At 47.6% G+C, this 20,533-nt stretch overlaps 1 protein-coding gene across 9 annotated transcripts in view; it reads left to right on the forward strand.

Annotated features, from left to right (window-relative positions):
- Nucleotides 1–2,318: 2,318 nt before the first annotated feature.
- The window catches only part of DNAJB6 (DnaJ heat shock protein family (Hsp40) member B6), a 54,940-nt gene continuing 36,725 nt past the window's right edge, over nucleotides 2,319–20,533 (forward strand). For 6 of the 9 annotated variants that reach the window (XM_081535505.1, XM_081535504.1, XM_081535509.1 and 3 more), the window contains exon 1: nucleotides 2,319–2,443. The gene's annotated coding sequence lies outside the window, so the exon portion shown is untranslated. Of the gene's footprint in view, nucleotides 2,444–9,816; nucleotides 9,980–20,533 lie in introns of those variants that run through there. The other 3 variants (XM_081535507.1, XM_081535506.1, XM_081535510.1) reach the window with 1 other exon arrangement.

A 20,533-nucleotide genomic window follows, 5' to 3' on the forward strand; every position in this document is an offset into this window, starting at 1 on the left:
AGGAACGAGATCCCACGTGCTACAACAAAAGATCTGGTGTGTCACAACTAAGGCCCGGTACAGCCAAATAAATTAATATTTTAAAAAAGAAAAGAAAAAAGTAAGTGAGAATTATGTGAAATACTCTTTACTAAACATTCTTCCAGTTTTCTGTGAGTGTGTTGAACTGGTAGAATATGCCATCCTAAGTATGACTCTTGGGCATAAAGATTATTTGGCGACTTCCTTTATTTTTGAGAAACTGCAGAAGCAGGAGAAACTGAGAACAGAATCAAACTTTACCCTTTTGTGGGGGAAATTTACATTTATAAGGGAAATCTCCATTTGTATATGCATCTTCCTCCCTCTGAGGGGCTTCCCAGGTGGCAGTGGTATAGAATCCGCCTGGAATGCTGGAGACTCCAGTTCCATCTCAGGGTTGGGAAGATCCCTGGAGACAGAAATGGCAACCCACTCCAGTTATTCTTGCCTGAAATCTCATGGACAGAGGAGACGGGCAGGCTACAGTCCATGGGGTCGCAAACAGAGGGACACAACTGAGAACATACATGTTAATAAAACTTGTATTTGTTTTTCTCTTTGTATTTCATTATAGGGAGTTTCATTATAGTCAAGAACTTAAAAGCAAAGACAGAAAATTATATGTGTACCGCCCCATCCCCATCCCCCCCCGCCCCCGCAAATACAATTTTACAAGAAGGAGAGCACTATACCCACTGTGTCAATAATGCAAGTTGGCTGCATTCGATGTTAGTAAGCATAATTATATGATTATTTTTATGGCTTGCAAAATGTTCCTGATAAGGAGGAACAGATTATTTCCAAAGTCAGTATCAGTAACCTTGTATGTTCTTTTTTGTTCTTTTTTCCTTCATTTTCTGTTCTCGCATTTATTGCCTCACGGCAAATTATTTCCAAATGTTGTTCTTCCGTCAGAGATGAATCTTTCAGGATAGTAAAAATTGCCAAGCTGTCACTGAGGACCTTCACCTTTGGTTCCTGGACTTGGCAGGCTGCCTGTGTGCCGGGTCTAAAAATTTTCTCCTATCACTTGCACGTTCGGCTGGGGAGAAGTCCATGCCTTTTATCGGTTTCTGGAAGAGACAGAAGTTTCTCGACACAGAAGAGCTATGATTCCCTGAGTATCACTATGTGATAGGCACAGAGCCCAGCACAGACAATGAACCTTCCCGGGGAGCCCATATCCCCATTTTACAGATGGGGAGCCAAAGCCACTGTCGCCCTGCTCTTCCTTCCAACCTGCAAACTGCAGATTAGTCCTGGCCGGGCTTCCCTTCCTACCAGGTTAACAGCCCGAGGCCCTTCCCCCACGCGTCTGCAAATGCAAATCCTTGCAGTTTCCTTTTGTAGTCTTCTTCCATTGAAGTAGTGTCCTGCAGCACCTCCATCTGAGCTAACACTTATTGTACAATGTCTTTCATCTCTGAAGATCTTCCCTATTGTTTCACAGACCGCTCTTTACACATGGAGTATTGGCTAACGTTCAGAGTGTTTGTCCCCCTGGAATGCTGGGAGTCGCTTCGTTGGTACCGTCTGGTTTCCTCCTGCCACTGTTCACTGCTTGGACAGATGTTTTAATACATATTTTTTTGGAGGAAGACCAAGTTATTGGTGGCTAGCCCGTTAGACCCCACGTCTCTTGCCGTCCGCATGTGCAGCTTAGCTCCCGCTCGCCTCAGGTGGGATCTCTAAATGTGAGACGTCGCTCGTCGCTCGACAGCACTGCCACCCCGGAGGGAAAGCAAGCCTGGGGGCCTGCAGGCAGATAGGGTTGCGTGCGGCGGCGGTACTGAGGGAAATTCCAGCCCCGCCGAGGTCATCTCCGCTTCATCAGGAGACGCGAAAACCCAGCACCGCTGAGCCGCCCCGCCCGGAGAGGCTTCTGTAACCTTCTAAAGGAAGGGACCGAGAATTGACTCAGAGTAAACACATTTTCTTTTGCTAACTGGTCACCTGCCTAGAGCCAGGTATGTAGGACAGGGAGGGCTGAAGAAATACAAGAAGCGACTCCACAGAATCCAGGGCGGGAAGACCAAAACCCACAGCGCCCACGCCTCAGGCCCCAACCGACACGGACTCCGCGCCAGGAACCCGGACGCTGGGCCGCGCGGCTGCCGGCGACGGGGGCTCGGCTGCGCGTGCGCGCTGCCTGCCGCGTCCTGGGCCGCGCAGAATCTTCGGGAAGGCGGGGGAGGAGGGGTCGGGGCGGTCGGGGCTTTGCGCACGCGCGGCATCAGGGCCGGGCGGAAGTGTCGTCGCCGCGCCGCCGCCGCCTGACGCACTTCCTGTTTGTTGTTGGAGAAAGGAGAGAAAGGAAAGCGCGAGGACCGTCGCCGCCTCCGCCACCGCGCCGCCGCGCCGGAGCCGAGGAGCCCCGGCCGTAGCCCCAGCGCGCCTTCCGCCGCCGGCCCCCGCGTCCTCGGTGAGGGCTGCCGGCGGCCGGGGGTAGGGCCCGGCGGCCCGCCCAACCCGGCCTCGGCTGCGGCGTGTGGGGCCGGGGGCCGAGGACTCGGGCAAGGGGCCTGAGGGCTGGAGACGGGGTTTGGTGTGGGGCCGGGGCCGGGGCCGGGCCGCGCCGGGGAGGGCGGGGGCCGCGTGTCGGGGGGCTCCGGCCTGTCCCCTCGTCCCCGTCCCCGCTCCTCCCCCTCCAACTCCTGGCCGCCGCCGCCTGTCCCGGCGGCCCCCTCCTCCCGGCGCCCTGGGGGCCCCGCGCCGGCGGTTGGGGGCGGGCGGGTGCCGGGACCGAGCGGCGGGCTCGGGGCTGGAGTCGCCGAGCAGCGGCTGGGGAAGGGGGCGAGGGAGCTGCCGCGTGGGAGGCTGAGGGTCTAAGTGTTTGAAGGCCCCGCGGAGACGTCCCTGAGCCCAGGAGGGAAGTGCGTTTGCGGGAGGAGTGGGGGGCCGAGTGTCCGGAGCTCCCCGCCGGCTCCTCCGAAGCGTGTGGATGGATGGTCGAAATGAAGTGCTTGGCTTTTCAGTTTACCAAAAAAATCGGTTCGCTTGGTTTCTGTTCAGGGTGTATGGCAGTTTATACAACTGAAGTTTCTGTCAACTTTTGCCCAAGTAGGGAAAAAATTGACGCAAGAAGTGGAAATTGCAAACTTGTGTTTTCTCGCGAAACGTTTTCAGAGTGTGTATGGGTTGCCAGTCAAGACGTTTAAATCTCACTGCTAACTCACGAACCACGGAAAGGACACGGCCTTTGTGAGAGGGTCTCCGCACCCACCCAAGGGGGCTGCCTGGAAAGCGTGGGCGGGGCGGCGCCCTTTGTATTCTCAACGTTTTTATTGTTGTAGTTGTGGAATCGTCCTAAGACTTTATGGCTAGAATCTTCTAAGGCGACTAATTGATTCAGTGGAAGAGTTAGGCCGAATGACCAAAAAAGGAAAGAGAAACTCTTAATATTTGAACTCGCTTGTTCATGTTTTAGTCGCTTTTTTTCTAGTAGTTAAGCCAATCAGTGTTATCTTGATTTGTGAAAGGCATTTTGTACTTCTTTCCCCAACCTATTTGTAGACCACCCCTCCCCTGGTTCTGTCTGGGAAGCTGGATTCGCACTTCTCTGGTCTCCAGTCAGAGATCTCAGTTCCCGTGGGTGTGTTTGTGTGTGTTCGTCTCTCATTCGTGTCCGACTCTGCTACGCTGTGGACTCCAGGCCGCTAGCCTTCTCTGTCCTTGCGATTCTCCGGGCAGGAGCACTGGAGTGGGGTAGCCCTTCCCTTCTCCAGGGATCTTCCCAACCCAGGGATCGAACCCCGGTCTCATGCACTGCTGGCAGATTCTTTACCAGCTGCACCATTATGAGTGTCCTTTGTGCGTGTTATCTAAGGCGCTGTGGGATTTTGGGGGTTATGCAGAGTATGAACTTGGGGAGTAAATTGGCTGGGTTAGTCGTTTGTAGGTGTGGGTGACTTGAAGTGGGAGGAGAACAAAAGGGGATGGATGAGATGTTGGTTTTACAGATTGGCTTAAGCAGGCTTGGTGTGTAGTGCCGGACAATACGAGAAAGTTGGGAATTTAAGGGTCTTTCCAAAAATATGACATGTGTTCAGCACCCTCTTAAAAATACCATTGTTTTAAATTCGTTTTTCTTGACCTGAAAGGGGTAGATTTGAGAATTATTTCTGGCGGCAGGAGAGGGACTTACCTGGAGGGCTGGGTGGAGAGTATGGTTTGAGTAATACTCTGGATGCTAAGTGGAGGATAGGGAATTGTGGTGTGACTACCTGCAGTGAGTGGCAAACAGTAGCCTTACTCTTCAGGCAAACCCATTGAAGTTTTAGGTGTTTGATCTCAACCATTTTCCCTTGTATTGACTCTATTTTGGACAGCTCCAAACAGAAAATCGTGCTCCTCACCAGCAATGACGTTTTCCACCTGGACTCAGGTTTGGGGTGGAGTGCGTCTGTACCTTTCATGGTTTTAAAGAAGACACAGTTATTTTCAGTTCGGTTTTTCAGCATCGCAGTGTAATCCTCAGCCTGTCAGCTTAGTGATGTAGAGGTCACCTCACCTTCCACTGGGGTGCAGTCTATGTGACTGCAGTCAAGGTCAGCTGCTGCTACCTGGGTTAATGCTTAAAGGTATTAAATGTCACTCTCGGTGTCTGTTGGTAAGAAGTAAGTGAACGTAGTCAGTCTTTTGATATCTTAACAGAATTTTTAGAAAGCGTGTTTTTTGTTTTTGCCTTTTCACTTCCTTGGAAACGATCTAGAATGTAGGCCGGTGTTCTGTTTTATAAACCTGGTTTGCTTAAAATTCGTCCAGGACGCCACCCAGTGGCGAGAGCAGGTGAACTGCAGGCTTATTTGTGAATTAGAATGAGATCAATGGCAAGATTTAAGAAGTGCTGTTGTTTCTCTTGGTGAATAGAATTTAAGAGAACGTCGAACTTAAAAAAAGTGAGAGAAATGAAGAAAAGAGAAGTTGGTGAAGGTAAGAAGAGTGCATGGAAAGGCAGCTTTAAAGCCTGATTGAAGAAGGCGGCTTACTGGGCTTGTCAACAAGAGGAAATTGGTGTTTCTATTACAGATTATAAGGGGTTTTTCAAACTTTTGTTTTTAGGGAGACATACAAAAAACAGTTGAGTCCTTTTGTTTCAATATGCTACTTAAGTAAATGTTGGAGAGTGCTTTAGAGGGCAAGCTTGTGCCTATCCATTCTTTTATCAGAGTAAAATTTTTACTTTATTTCTGAACTGAAAAAAAGTAAATTTTGATAATACTTCATTTTTAAAGTGAGGGAAGTTTCTGGGAAAAATACTAAAAAGTTAAATTTCTAAGTGTTGCAGTATATATCAAAGTAGAGAAGGTTCCATCTAATTCTAAACCTTACTTCAAAAGCTATACCTTATTTAGGCATAGTTTGGTTTTCTCTCAAAATTGTTAACCTATTTGTAAGGACTTCTTGACTGTTCTAAATAAAAAGCAGCAGTCATTGCATTTGGCTGTGAGGCAGTGGCTCTATTTGTATGTCAGAATGCTTCAGGTATTTTAGGTTTCTTAAACTCAGGTGCAAAGATCCCATGTCTTTGGAATGGCGATTTCTTACAGCAGCATGTGATTTTGTGTCCTTTGGAATTTTCATCCTGCTTTTTTCACCAAGAGAGGTGGGGAAATGGCAGCCCACTCCAGTGTTCTTGTCCGGAGAATCCCGTGGACAGCGGAGCCTGGCAGGCGACAGTCCATGGGGTCGCAAAGAGTCAGATATGACTGAGTGACTGTCGCTTGCTCTTTCACTGTGTTTGTGCTGGCGCACTGGGCCCTCCTGTGAGGGCCTTTGGGTAGATTTTCCATCGTGTGCTTCTGTAACTGTAGTGTTGTCCTGGGCCCAGAGTGCTCGGAAAATATTGGTTGAATTGGATCCTTTTTTCCTGGTTTATCTGTGCCCCTTCTGTGGTTAATAATGGAATCCAGAGTTTGGGAGAGCTAGAGAACAATATAGATAGCGTACAGATTCAGTTCACAAGTACCAGGACTGATGAAACACCAGTGCTTGCCGTGTATTATTTTAATGAAAGGAAGTTAGTCATACCTTTAAGTGTCTAATGGGTGATGATTGCCAGATGAGAGAATGGTCTTGGATCTTGAGTTATAGAGGAAATAAATTCCCTTGTTTGTTTCTGGAATACTTGAAGGCATGTTGAGTAAGAACAAGATAGGGAGGAAGATGGTTTGTGGGAATGACAGTTACCTCTTGCCTTCCCCGCTCTCAGTGCTGCATCTCATTCATCAGATAATGAGATGATGTGGAGGGACTTGTCCACGTTTGCCATCTGTTTCTTTTTAAACTTGCCTCCTTCCTTTCATTAAGCAATAGTGTTCCACAAAATTAGTTCCATGTCGCAACATGAATTCAACATTTAAACAAGGTGCCTACTTTAAAATTTCTCCACTTGTAAGTTAGAAGTAACAAGTATTTTGATTTGCTGATTTTTTAAGCTGAAGAATAGAGAATGTCTTCAAGAGACAAGTTGCATTATGTAAAATCTTGTGTAATATGTAGCAATCTATGGGGTCAAAGCTATCTGGAAGGAGGAACGTTGATTTTCCCCCTTCAGCTCCATTTTCAACATGGAGTCTCTTGGATTGGAAAGGAATAAGGAACATGTTTATTGCAAGCAAAGCAAGGTTTCTTAGATGTTAGATGGAGAGATATTTGAGAACAGTCTCTTGGGTGGAAAGATGGTTATTTAAAATTTTTTTTTTGCTGTGCTGTGTGGCATGCGGGATCTTAGTTCCCCAGCCAGGAATCAGACCCATGCCTCCTGCAGGGGGATTGAGGAGCCCAAACCACTGGGCTGCCAGGGAATTCTCGGGGTTGTCAGGTTAGCCCAGTTACATGCTTTTAATTTGTGTAGATGGGTAAGATTTGGGACAAAATAGCCAAAGGACTCAGTGCAGAGATGTCTTTGTCATACCCCAAGCTTGAGGAACATGACTTGGGGTCATCATGTAGAGGCAGGAAGGCCGATGTGTTGGTAACAGTCATGTTGGGCACATAAGTTCTTTAGTGTCGATGAGACCATGGGGCATGTGTAATGACTTGGAAATTCTTTAGAAATTCAGTAGAGACACAGTGTTATAACTTAAAAGGGACCAGCTAAGCTGTTCAAGAAACTTGGCTTTTCAGATCTGACTCACTGGGCACCTTTTGTGGATATTTGTGACTGTCACCTGAGGTGCTTGTTTAGAATCTTGCATATGAATAGTTGAGGAAGAGGGGAAGGAAGCACTTCTGTGAGTGGGCCATTGTCAGTTAAAATTTACAAGTCTGTCCTGGCACCCCCTCCATAACCACTGAGATGAGGACCCAGGCTGAGGAAGGAGAGCCCTGCCCCTGGGAAGGTCTGCAGCTCTGTCTTAAGCGTTTGCAGCCTTGTGGTGCGTACCCCGTGAGACCTGTGCAGTCACACCCACGCTCAGAAGGAGGGGCAGCCTGGGAAACCCTTTCTGAGCCACAAAGGCCTGAAGGGAAGAAGCAGTGAGCTGAGGACCCATCTTGCTCACCGATGCACAAAATAAACGGAGGGGAAGCCCAGGTGCTCACAGACACAGTTCACAGCTGTTGCCGCTCGGTGCTGAGGAGCTGTGTGTGGTCCCTGGGAAGGCGCGTGGCCGTTCACTGCTGGAATGGGCGCTGCCTCTAACGTTTCCTTTTGTTATAAAAGTGAAAATCCTGTTCGAATTTCTCATGATTGTCAAAAACAGGTACTAAATGTGTGTTTTTTTTATGCATCCTTTTTTTTATTCTTGTGTATCGGGCTGCACCAGGTCTTATGTGGCATGGGGCATCTCTAGTGGTGGCGTGCCCACTCCCGGCCGTGACACATGGCAGCCAGTTCCCCAGCCCGGGCCCCTGCATTGGGAGCATGGAGTCCCAGCCGCTGGGCCACCAGGGAAGTTCCATGTGGGTCTTTCTTAAAGGTGAAGTATTGTGAAGAGAGCTCTGGAAAAGCAGGGGACATCTGTGTTACTGAACTGGTCAAGGGGTGAAAGACTGCAACAACTGGGTGTTCATACTGACGACCACCTCTTTGTCAGCTGTGCGTCTCTCCTTCCAGGGTACGTTGAGATAGTAGCTAATTACGATGTGAAACCATGTTTGGTGGTAAGTACAGACAAGTATTCCTTGTTTCAGCATTTATAATTTTGGTTTTGATGTGCGTAGTAGTAGTTCAGGCCCAGGCAGATCCTGTTATATAGCGGTTCACTTTATTGCAGGTGTTGCATTTTTATTTTTTTCAAACAAATTGGTGGTTTGTGACAACCTTGCGTCGATCAAGTCTATTGGCCCTGTTTTTCTCACAGCGTTTGCTCACTTTGTGACTGTCACAGTCTGGTAATTCTCACAATATTTCAAGGGTTTTCATTATTATGTAAATGATCTGTGAGCAGTGATCTCTGACGTTACTATTGTACTTATTTTAGGGCCCTTGTAAGACCATCTAAGACTCTGTGTTCTGACTGCTTCACTGACCCACCATCTTTCTTCCCCTCTTCAGGCCTCCCGGTTCCCTGAGACACAACAATACTGAAATTAGGCCAGTTATATCTCTGCAGTGGGCTCTTCAAGTGAAAGGAAGAGTCTCCTGTCTCATTTTAAGTTAGAAGCCAGGAATGAGCATGCTTAGTGATGAAGGCTTGTGGAAAGCTGATAGGCTGGGAGCTAGGCCTCTTGTGCTAGACAGCCAAGTTCTGATTGCAAAGAAAAGATTCTTGAAGGAAAGTGCCACTCCAGTGAACACATGAGTGGTGAGAAAGCACAATCGCCTTACTGCTGTTGTGGAGAAAGTTTTCGTGGTCTGGAGAGATCATTAAACCAGGCACAACATTGCCTTAAGCCAAAGCCCAGGCATGGCCCTAACTCTTGGTTCTGTGAAGGCTGACAGAGATGAGGAAGCTGCCGGGGAAAGTCTGAAGCTGGCAGAGGCTGGTTCATGAAGTTTGAGGAAAGAAGCTGTCTCTGTAACATCAAGCGCAAGGTGCAGCAGCACGTGCTGATGTGGAAGCTGGAGCAGGTTATCCAGGAGATCTAGCTCGGGTCACTGGAGAAGGCGGCTGCGCGGCACCGCAGACGTTCAGTGCTGATGAGTCAGTCTGGTGCTGGAGGAGGACCCTGTCGGGACGTTCGCAGTAGAGAGGGGCAGTCAGTGCCTGACTCCAGAGCTTCTGCGGACAGGCCAGCTCTCCTGTGAGAGGCTGATGGGGCTGGGGGGGGGGCTGGGGGCTTGAAGCCAGTGCTCGTTGACCACCGCTGAATCTTGGGGCCCTTGTGAATGACGCTGAATCGACTCGGCCTGTGCTCTGGAAACGGAACAAAGGCTGGATGACAGCACATCTCTTGACAGCGTGGTTTCCTGAATATTATACACCCACTGTTGAGACCTACTGCTCAGATTAAAAGATTCCTTTCAAAAATTACTGCTCATGGACAGTGACCCAAGAAGTCTGGAGATGTATAGTGAAATTCATGTTGTTTTCATGCCAGCTGACACAACCTCCGTTCTGCAGCCCATGGGTCAAGGAGTAATTTTAGACTTTCCAGTCTTGTTATTCAGGAAATACACTTTGTAAGGCTATAGTGGCCATAGACAGTGATTCCTCTGATGATCTGGGCAAGGTCAGTTGAAAACTCTCTGAGAAGGACTCAACATTCTAGATGCCGTTAAGAATATTTGCAATTCATGGGAAAAGGTCAAAACACCAGCTAATTATAATTGACAGGAGTTTGGGGTAAGTTGGTTCTGACCCTCATGGATGACTCAGGGGTTCAAGACTCAGTGGAGGAAGTGACGGCAGATGTGGCGGAGACAGCCGGAGAACTAGAACTAGCAGTGGAGCCTGAAGATGGGACTGAACTGCTACAGTCTTACAGGAAAGTGTGAGCGGATGAGGAGCTGCTGCTTTAGAAGCATGCGCAGAGAAAGTGCTTTCTTGAGATGGAATCTCCTCTGGTGAAGGTACTCTGAAGGTCGTTGGCCAAACAGCAGTGGCGAGGGCGAGGGCGAGGGCGGGACGATGTGGGAGAACGGCACTGAAGCATGTCAGTTATCATTTGTGAAACGGATCGCCAGTCCAGGTTCGGCGCACGATACAGGGCGCTCGGGGCTGGTGCACCGGGGTGACCCGGAGGGGTGGGATGGGGAGGGAGGTGGGAGGGGGGTTCGGGAAGGGGACACATGGACACCCGTGGCGGATTCATGTCAGTGTATGGGAAAGCAAAGACAATATATATAGTAAAGTAAAAAATAGATAAAAAAGAAAAAGCAGTGGCAGTATTTGAGGATTGAGTCCAATTTTGAAAGAAGTTTGAAAGACGGCACGGGCTGGCTACAGTTGTGGCACGGCCTGATGGCACAGGCTGCCTCCATAAACTTACTTCTTTGCTCCGCTGTGTCTAACCTCTCCCCAACACTGTTCATACTTTCTGAATTGTGTATGCCTGAGTTTTTTTACATGTCTGTCTTCTGAACTTGGTCCCCAAAGTGTCACGATTATTTTTACTTAGTAAATAAATATAAATTTGCTCACAATTACTTTAGTTTTTACTGAGTAATTGGGTATAATTGGTACCAAAAGGTTTTGATCTGGTGAGTCAGTGGGCCAAGATACCCAAGGTGGAATATATCGGGCAAGCCCTGTACTTGGCGTATCTGGAGAGCCACAGTCGCACAAAGGGGGTAGCAGGAGAGAACGTGGCTGCAGGCTGAAGAAGACCACGGCTTAGCCCGGTTTGTGTTGACTGTTGAGTTCCAAGGTTTCCCGGGAGAGCTGCCACGGCACTGACAGTTGAGAAAGGAGAAGCAGTGGTGGGGTCCACTGTGCCCCCCGCAGTGGAGGGCGGCGTGCTGACCCCGGGACCACAGGACCTCCCTGGTGTCTGTACTTGAAACGCATGACAGTCACTCCAGTTACCAGAGAGAATTACTAGGGATTCAGGGTATAGCATAAGAAATATGATTAACACTGCTATATGTTACATAGAAAAGCTAAGAGTAAATTCTAAGTGTTCTCATCACAAGGAAAAAATACTTTTCTATCTCTTTTATTTTGTATTTAGATGAGATGATTGTTGTTGCTTAGTTGCTAAGTCATATCTGACTCTTTCGTGACCCCATGAACTGTAGCCTGCCAGCCTACAGGCTCCTCTGTCAGTGGGATTTCCCAGGCAAGAATACTGGAGTGGGTTGCCAGTTCCTTCTCTTGGAGCTCTTCCTGACCGAGGGATTGAACCCAAGTCTTCTGCATTGGCGGGCAGGTTCTTTACCACTGAGCCCCCAGGGAAGCCCCCCAGGAGATGATGGATGTTCACTAAACTGGTTGTGGTGATCCTGTCATGCTGTAGGGCTTCCCTGGTGGCTCAGACGGTAAAGCGTCTCTCCGCAATGCGGGAGACCCGGGTTCAATCCCTGGGTCGGGAAGATCCCCTGGAGAAGGAAATGGCAACCCACTCCAGTACTCTTGCCTAGAAAATTCCATGGATGGAGGAGCCTGGTGGGCTACAGTCCATGGGGTCACAAAGAGGAGTCAGACACGACTGAGTGACTTCACTTTCACTTTCACTTTTGTCATGATGTAAGTCAGATCGTGATTCTGTACACCTTAAATGTGCTTAGTGGTATATGCCAATTATGTCTTAATGAAACTGGAAGGAAAAAATACAAGCCAGCCATTCTTTTCATGCTCAGAATCCCTTCTGATCTTAACTTTATTTTGAAACCATTGGGTATTTACAGAAGAGTTGCAGAGATAATACAAGAGTTTTCCTGTGTGCTTCTTGCCCAGCTTTCCTTAATATAACATGTAACCATGGTGTGTTTATGAAAAATAAAAAATTAGTTTGGTACAGTACTGTTAACTACAGACTTCATTCACATCACACCAGTTTCGCGCCGCACCCCCAACTTCCAACATTCTCTTCCTGCCCCAGATACCAGTCCAGGAACTCAGATGGCACTTAGTTATCGTTTATTCTTAGTCATGTCCAAGCTGGCGCTGTTCCGCAGTCTTGCCTTGTTGTTTTGACCAGGCCCGCACTTTTTGCTGGTAGCATCTTTGCTTTCTTGATTGACAGCATCTCCTAGGCTCATCTTGTACCTTTCCTGTTCCAGACACAGCGTTAGCGAGGGCAGGAGAGCTTCATTCCATGGATCCCCAGTGGAGCTGACCGTGTCCTTTGGAGCTGTTTTTTTCTGGTCTGGACAGCATGTTGTATCTGTTGTGATAGCGTTTGCATATTTATAGCTCATCTTGGCTGTGAGAAAAGAGGCTCCCACAGGATTTCAGAAAGGTTATCTGGTGCCACCAAAGATAGAGAAAAGTGAAGGGGTTTGAGGGGTCTGCAGTGAACCACACAAAACTGGATTGGTTTGTTGTGTGTGGGGTGGAGCGGTGTCGAGCGTGGCGAGGCTTTCCAGCCGTGGAGCAGAATTATAGGAAAAGGCCAGCTGGGAGTGGGGAGGACGGAGCATGAGATGTGGTCATGTTCTATTTGGGGTGTCTTGTCAGACGTCCAAGTGGCTGTGCTGAGTGGCCATCTGTCTATTTGTGTCTGAAATGCCAGAGTGAGGCTTGTGATTGGGGCTAACATGAGGGAATCATCGCTCCATAAACGGTATTTAAATAGCGGAGCGGGAGTGGGGTGAGAGGGCTCTGAGCCCCGGCGTCCCACCGCTGGCTGAGGGGGGCAGGCGGAGGGCGGACTGGGGGCCTCTGGGAGGAGCCCCCGTGTGCTCAGGCTTGCCGAGCCTGCCAGCCTGAGCCCTGGAAATGTGCCTGGGTGTTAACGGGGAAGCATTTCCTCGTGACCTTATATCAGAGTAAAGTTCAAGCGGTGGGCCGGCCGGGTGCTGGCCAGGACTGTGGTGAAGGCGTGCTTGTCAGGAGGTGGCTGCAGAGCCGGGGTGTCCAGCTGGTCTCACCCCAGCCGTCCGCACTTCCTTCCGGGGCAGTCTCCACTGAGAAAGAAACAGCCCCACCACAGAGTGGCTCTGTCCCCGGGTGGGTGCTTGTGACGCTGTGCGCCCCCCAGCCCAGTGCAGGTCCTGCGGGGGATGGCTCTTCCCAGGGGTGTTGCAGGGCTAGCAGCGGTCACCTCTGGCGGGCATGGCCCGAGTTGAGGCCCATCCTGCCACGTCTGTGCTGCCTGCCTCTAGGGTCTTGCTCTTCCCACCACCGTCAGCACAGCCCCTGGCACATTATTGCCAATACAGGGCGAAGTGATTGGACTTAGGAAATTGTGAGCTTTGAACTGGGACCAAAGGTGTCTTGTTCACTCGCGCAGGTGTGTCTGACTGTGACCCCGTGGACTGCAGTGCGCCGAGCTCCCCTGTCCCTCCCTGTTTCCTGAAGTGCGCTCAGACTCCTGTCCATCGAGTCAGCGACACCAGCCAGCCATCTCATCCTCTGTCACCCCCTTCTCCTCCCGCCCTCAGTCTTGCCCAGCATCAGGGTCTTTTCCAGTGAGCCAGCTCTTTGCATCAGGTGGCCAGAGTATTGGAACTTCAGCTTGAGTATCAGTCCTTCTAGTGAATATTCGGGGTTGATTTCCTTTAGGATCAACGGGTTTGATCTCCTTGAAGTCCAGGGGGCCCTCAAGAGTCTTCTCCAGCAACGGACTTCAAACACATCCATTCTTTGACACTCAGCCTTTCCTGGTGGGTCAGATAGATCCAGGTTCATTCCCTGGGTTGGGAAGAGCCCCTGGAGAAGGGAATGGCAACCCCCTCCACTATTTTTGCCTGGAGAATTTTGTGGACAGAGGAGCCTGGTGGGCTGCAGTCCATGGGGTCGAAAAGAGTCGGACACAACTGAGTGACTAACATTTTCAGCCTTCTTTATGGTCCAACTCTCACGTCCGTACATGACAACTGGAAAAACCATAGCTTTGACTAAGTTGATCTTTGTCAGCAAAGTGAAGTCTCTGCTTTTTAATACGCTGTCCAGGTTTGTCACAGCTTTTCTTCCAAGGAGCAAGTGTCTTAATTTCATGGCTGCAGTCACCGTCTGCGGTGATTTTGGACCCAGGAAAATAAAGTCAGCCACTGTTTCCATTGTTTCCCCATGTATTTGCCATGAAGTGATGGGACCAGATGCCATGATCTTCGTATTTTAAATGTTGAGTTTTAAGCTGGCTTTTTCACTCTCCTCTTCGCTCTCTGCCATTGGAGTGGTATCATCTGCGGTTGTTGACCTTTCTCCTGGCAGTCTTGATTCTAGCTTGTGATTGATCCGGTCTGGCATTTCGCGTGATGTGCTTACTCTACATATAAGTTAAATGAGCGGGGTGACAATATACAGCCTTGACGTGACTCCTTTCCCAGTTTTGAACCAGTCTGTTGTTCCGTGTCTGGTTCTAACTGTTGCTTCTTGACCTACATACAGATTTCTCAGGAGGCAGGTAAGGTGGTCTGATATTCCCATCTGTTGAAGAATTTTCCACAGTTTGTTGTTATCCACACAGTCAAAGGCTTTAGTGTAATCAGTGAAGCAGAAGTTGGTTTCTTTTGGATTTGCCTTGCTTTTTCTAGGATCCAGCAGATGTTGGCAATTTGATCTCTGGTTCCTCTGCCTTTTCTAAACCCAGCTTGTATATCTGGAAGTTCTTGGTTCACGTACTGTTGAAGCCTGGCTTGAAGAATTTTGAGCTTTACCTTGCTAGCATGTGAAATGAGTGCAATTGTGCGGTAGTTTGAACATTCTTTGGCATTGCCTTTCTTTGGGAGTGGAATGAAAACTGACCGTTCCTGTCCTGTGGCCCCTGCTGAGTTTTCCAAATTTGCTGGCGTATTGAGTGCAGCACTTTAACAGTATCATCTTTTAGGATTTGAAATAGCTCAGCTGAAATTTCATCACCTCCAGTAGCTTTGTTCATAGTGATGCTTACCAAGGCCCACTTGACTTCGCACTCTGAGATGTCAGGCGATCTCTAGATTGAATGACCACACTGTTATGGTTTTCTGAGTCATGAAGACCTTTTTGTATAGTTTTTCTGTGTATTCTTGCCACCTCTTCTTAATCTCTCTGCTTCTGCTATGTCACTGTCGTTTCTGTCCTTTATTGAGCCCATCTTGGTATGAAATGTTCCCTTGGTATCTCCAGTTTTCTTCAAGAAATCGCGAGTCTTTCCCGTTCTATTGTTTCCGTCTGTTTCTTTGCATTGCACACTTAAGGCCTTTCTATCTCTTGATATTCTCTGGAACTCGGCATTCATTAGGTATATTGCTTCCTTTCACCTTTGCCTTCCGTTCCTCTTCTAAGCTTTTTGTAAGTCCTCAGAAAACCACTTTGCCGTTTTGCGTTTCTTTTTCTTAGGGATGGGTTTGCTCACTGCCTCTTGTGCAGTGACACAGATCTCCGTCCACAGTTCTTCAGGCATTCTGTCTGCCAGATCTAATCCCTTGAATTTATTCGTCACCTCCACTGCATAATCCGAATGGATTTAATTTAGGTCTTACCTGGATAGCCTAGTGGTTTTCCCTTCTTCTCTCAGTCTAAACCCGAATTTTGCAACAAGGCGCTGATGATTGAGCAGAGGCACAGCTGACTCCAGGTCTCATTTTGCTGACTGTGTAGAGCGTCTCCGTCTTTGATTGCGAAGGTTTTAATACTGACTGTCTTGGGTGGACAGGCACGACATGGTTCATAGCTTCATTGAGTTACACATGACTGTGGTCCATGTGATCATTTTGGTTCGCTTTCTGTGATTGTGTGTTTGGTTCTGGAGGCTGTGGGATTGTAGTTCTTGCTTCTGTCTGTCCTCTGAGGGATGAGGATAAGAGGCTTGTGCAACGCTTCCTGATGGGAGGGAGGGACTGGCTCTGGGGAAAACTGAGACCCTAGCACACTCACGGGCACGTCCGGCTCAGTCTCCGGTGGGGTCGCTGCTCCTTTCCCTGGGTCCTGGTGCACACGTGGTGTGGCTTGTGCTCTGCAGGAGTCTGTCCCCGCCTGTGGACCTTCTGCAGTGTCTGAGTGGTGGCATCTGCTACACTCGTGATCTGGTCGCATGTGGTTCAGGCAGTGGCTTCCTGTTGGGAGAGGGTAGCTCTGGCCTGAGGCTTCTCCCCTCGTCCCTTTGGTGACCGTGGTCTGGGAGGGTTTCCCCACATCCCGAGTTTCTGCTGGGCACTGAGCTGTCCCCTCGTAGCAGCAGCAGCTGGAGCTCAGAAGTCAGTAACCACGGAGGGAGTCACTTGTCGGCAGAGGGTCAGTTAGTCAAGTCCTACCTTAGCCGAGAGTCAGTTGTTAGCAGATTGAAGCGCAGGTGGCCGCCTGCCGGTTCCCACTGTGCTCCAGCTGCCCTTGGCCGTGGGCAGGTGTCTCATCCCCGGAGGTGCAGTTGTTGGGTGCCTACCAGCCGTGTCTTCTGAGCAGTGTGCTTTGGATTGTGGAACTACCAGTGAGGAAGACTTTTATATTTATAATTGGGTGCTCACTCCCAAATCTGATTGGATTGAAAACAAGATCCCCAACACTTTATGTTGAGCATACGCAGACACAATCAAAAAAAAACTGTACATTGAACAACCATGTACCCAAAGGTACATTCTCCAGTTAGTATTTTGTTAATCTCTGTTACGTATCTGTCATAGCTGATTTTAACGTTAAAGTGGATAAATTACAGGGAAATAGTAACCATACAGTTTTTTCTAATTTGTAATTTAAAATTCTGGGATTTTATTTAATGAAAATATTAATATTTTTATATTCTAAAGAATGGCAAATCTTGTCTGTTTCGAGTTCTTAACCTTCTAATGTCTGTAGCTTTTATTAATGTATTTGAGGTCCTTAATTTCACTTGTCCAGTTGATGAAATTGATAACGTAGTTCATGTACGTCTGAATATCCTAACATCCTTATAATTTTTTTGACCCAAAGGCTTTCTTAAACAACGTTTGTTTCCACAGCTGTTTCTTTGTGGTCTCAGATATCCTGTAGGTATACCCCATCTTGTGGGTGTATGCTTGGTATTTGCTAGTTGTTAGTTCCAGGTCCCTGTTTTATGTCCCATTACATCAGGTCTGTTAAATGTGCTCAGATCTTACAAGTTACGTCTCTGTCCGATTAAGCATATGATTGTGGGTGTGTCTTTTTAAAAATGTGTTTATTTATGAATTGCGGCACAGCTCATTTTTTTCATGACAGAAAATGCACCCTGTTCTGAGTGAACGCTTCAGGGGTATTACGTTCACACTGTTGTGTGTTTTATCAGCACCGTCATCTCCAGGACATTTCTGTCCTCCCGCTCTGGAACTCTGTACCCACTAAACGGCAGCTCCCCACTCCCGCTCCCATCCAGCCCCGTGGGGATGTTTCCTTTGCCCCTGTGATGCGCTTCCTGATTGGAAGCGGTTGAGGCCTTGGGAGTTTACCCACGTGACTCTGTGGTTCCCCATCGGCCGTGTCCCACTGCTCCCTCCCACAGACTCCTGCTGCTGACACACGCTTCCTGGTGTTGCCTTGTGCATCTTTCCTGCCCCGTGACTTTGGATTTTTTTCTGTCTCTTGAGGGTACAGTTGACTCTTGAGCAGTGTGGGACTTACAGGTGCAGACCTCCCACAGTTGAAAAGCTGTGCATGACTCTTGACTCCCCCAAAACTTACCTAATAGCCTGCTGCTGGCTGGAGTCTTACTGATAACGCAACATTGATTAGCACATACTTTGTGTGTTACGTTGCTGTATTCTTAAAGTAAGCTAGAGAAAATACTAAAAAAATTTTTAAAGAGAAATTGTATTCACTGTATTTATTTATTGATACCATAAGTTTATATTTTTACAAGATGGATTGTCTGTCAGTATCTACATCAATATTGTCTTACATGATACCAAATCCTGTAGACCTATTAGTAACACAGGCCAAGAAAACTGAAAAGATAATGTAAAGAAGAAATTCACGGTTGTTTATAAGCATAATTCATCCCTTATAATGAAGTGGGAGCAGTATGATTGCTATATGGTTGCCTGGTGTAATTGATACGATTGTTTCACGATAGCCCATACGCTAGTGAATCCGTTGTGACGTGCAGTATTGCACTCATTCATAAAACAGTATTGGAAACACACTTTTTTTAAAAAAACCTATCTATGGTGATAAACTGATGTTGGAGGGAGAGATACACTGTGTGAATATGTAATCCTTTGAAAGCAGAGTTACAGAACAGAAAACTAAAATGTTGCTGTTCAATCATTTTGTGTTAAATGTCACTCCCTTATGCCTTTGCATTCTTGACAAACTGTTTAAAATTTTTTTCAGTATTTCTAGGCTACATGGTTCTTCTGTGAGCTTTTTCAAGTTGTTGTAAGCCTCCAAAAAAATTTTTATCAATATGTTTTTTGCGAAAAATATGCATGCAAGTAGACCTGTGCAGCCAAACCCACCTTATTCAAAGGTCATTTGTAGTTTTTTAAAAAATGCAGTTTTAATGAAATTAAGGTGCACAGCCCATACCGTAAGCTTAGCCAAGGTTCAATGCCAGTTGTCCGGATGAAGCTAGAAAAACAAGATGTTCAGTTTTAGGATATCACTGATCTTAATTTTGTTATTGTTTTACTAAAGTATTTGAATTAAATGAGTTAATGTTTACAGAACACTTAGAATTTGAACACTTAGAATTATTCCCCCCCCAAAAGAATTATTCCCACTAAACAAATATTACATAAAAATAAAGAAAATAAAAAAATACTAAAGTCCTGCTTTGTGCTTTTTCACAAAGTTTCCTGTGTGCTCCTTCCTCTCGTCGATAAAGTTACGTTTTATTTTAAAAAATGAGGTATAATTGACTGGAGACATGCTTATTTGAATTGTTTATATATTGCTGTGATTGCCACCTGAGTTAGCGGCCACCCCTTTCATTATGAGATTATCATTTCTTTGGAGGGATAACATTTAAGACCTGGTTTCTTAGTGACTCTGAATGAATGACACAGTCTTATTGGCAGCAGTGACCGTGTGGGCATTAGATCTCCATAGCTCACTGAAAACTCTCCACACCCATCAGGTGTGCACAGCCTGGTGGTGGAGTTAACTGCTCTCCTGGGAATGAGTGGTAAAGAACACGCCAGCAGTACAGGAGATGCGGGTTTGGCCCCTGGGTCCGAAGATCCCCTGGAAGAGGAAACGGAAGCCCAATCCAGTATTCCTGCCTGGAGAATCCCGTGGGCAGAGGAGCCTGGTGGGCTGCAGTTGACGGGGTCACAAAGAGTCGGACACGACTGAGTGACTGAGCAGTAAGCTTCCCCAGCACAGCTTTCTCGGTGTCCCCGTGCTGCGTTGCATTTGGTAGCTTTGGCGTGCTGGGGGCACTGGGTTAGTGGAGGTAGTGGCATTGCCTCCGCAGTTCTGTGGCTTCATGCTTCGATTCTCAGTTGTCCCGTTTTCTGGTTCGCTGGGGAGTTTTTCTCGTCCCCTTTTCCTGCAGTTACAGCCTTTCTGTTCAGTCGCTGAGTCATGTCCTACTCTTTGCATCCCCATGGACTGCAGCATGCCAGGCTTCCCTGTCCATCACCAACTCCCAGAGCTTACTCAAGCTCATGTCCATTGAGTCGGTGATGCCATCCAACCATCTGTCGTCCCCTTCTCCTCCTGCCCTCAATCTTTCCCAGCATCAGGGTCTTTTCCAGTGAGTCAATTCTTTGCATCAGGTGGCCAGAGTATTGGCGTTTCAGTTTCAGCATCAGCCCTTCCGATGAATATTCAGAACTGATTTCCTTTAGAATGGACTGGTTGGATCCCTTGCAATCCAGGGGACCCTTCAAGAGTCTTCTCCAACTCCACAGGTCAAAAGCATCAATTCTTCGGCTCTCAGCCTTCTTTATAGTCCAACTCTCACATCCGTTCATGGATATTGGAAAAACCATAGCTTTGACTATTCGGACATTTGTTGGTGAAGTAATGTCTTTGCTTTTTAATATGCTGTCTAGGTTTGTCATAGCTTTTCTTCCAAGGAGCAAGCATCTTTTAATTTCATGGTTGCAGTCACCATCTGCAGTGATTCGGGAGCCCAAAAAGATAGTCTGTCACTGTTTCCATTGTTTCCTCATCTCTTTGCCATGAAGTGGTGGGACCGGATGCCATGATCTTAGTTTTCTGAATGTTGAGTTGTAAGCCAGCTTTTTCACTCTTCTCTTTCACTTTCATCAAGAGGCTCTTTAGTTCTTCATTTTCTGCCATAAGGCTGGTGTTATCTGCATATCTGAGGTTATTGATATTTCTCCTGGCAGTCTTGATTCCAGCTTGTGCCTCATTCAGCCCAGCATTTCTCATGTACTCTGCATATAAGTTAAATAAGCAGGGTGGCAATATACAGCTTTGACATACTCCTTTCCCAATTTGGAACCAGTGTGTTGTTTCATGTCCAGTTCTATCTGTTGCTTCTTGACCTGCATATAGATTGCTCAGGAGGCAGGTCAGGTGGTCTGGTATTCCCATCTCTTGAAGAATTTTCCACAGTTTGTTGTGATCCACACAGTCAAAGGCTTTGGCGTAGTCAGTAAAGCAAAAGGAGGTGTCTT

Source organism: Giraffa tippelskirchi, chromosome 10 (assembly GCF_054371585.1).
Source record: "Giraffa tippelskirchi isolate mGirTip1 chromosome 10, T2T-mGirTip1v1.2.pri, whole genome shotgun sequence".
NCBI lineage: Eukaryota > Metazoa > Chordata > Mammalia > Artiodactyla > Giraffidae > Giraffa > Giraffa tippelskirchi.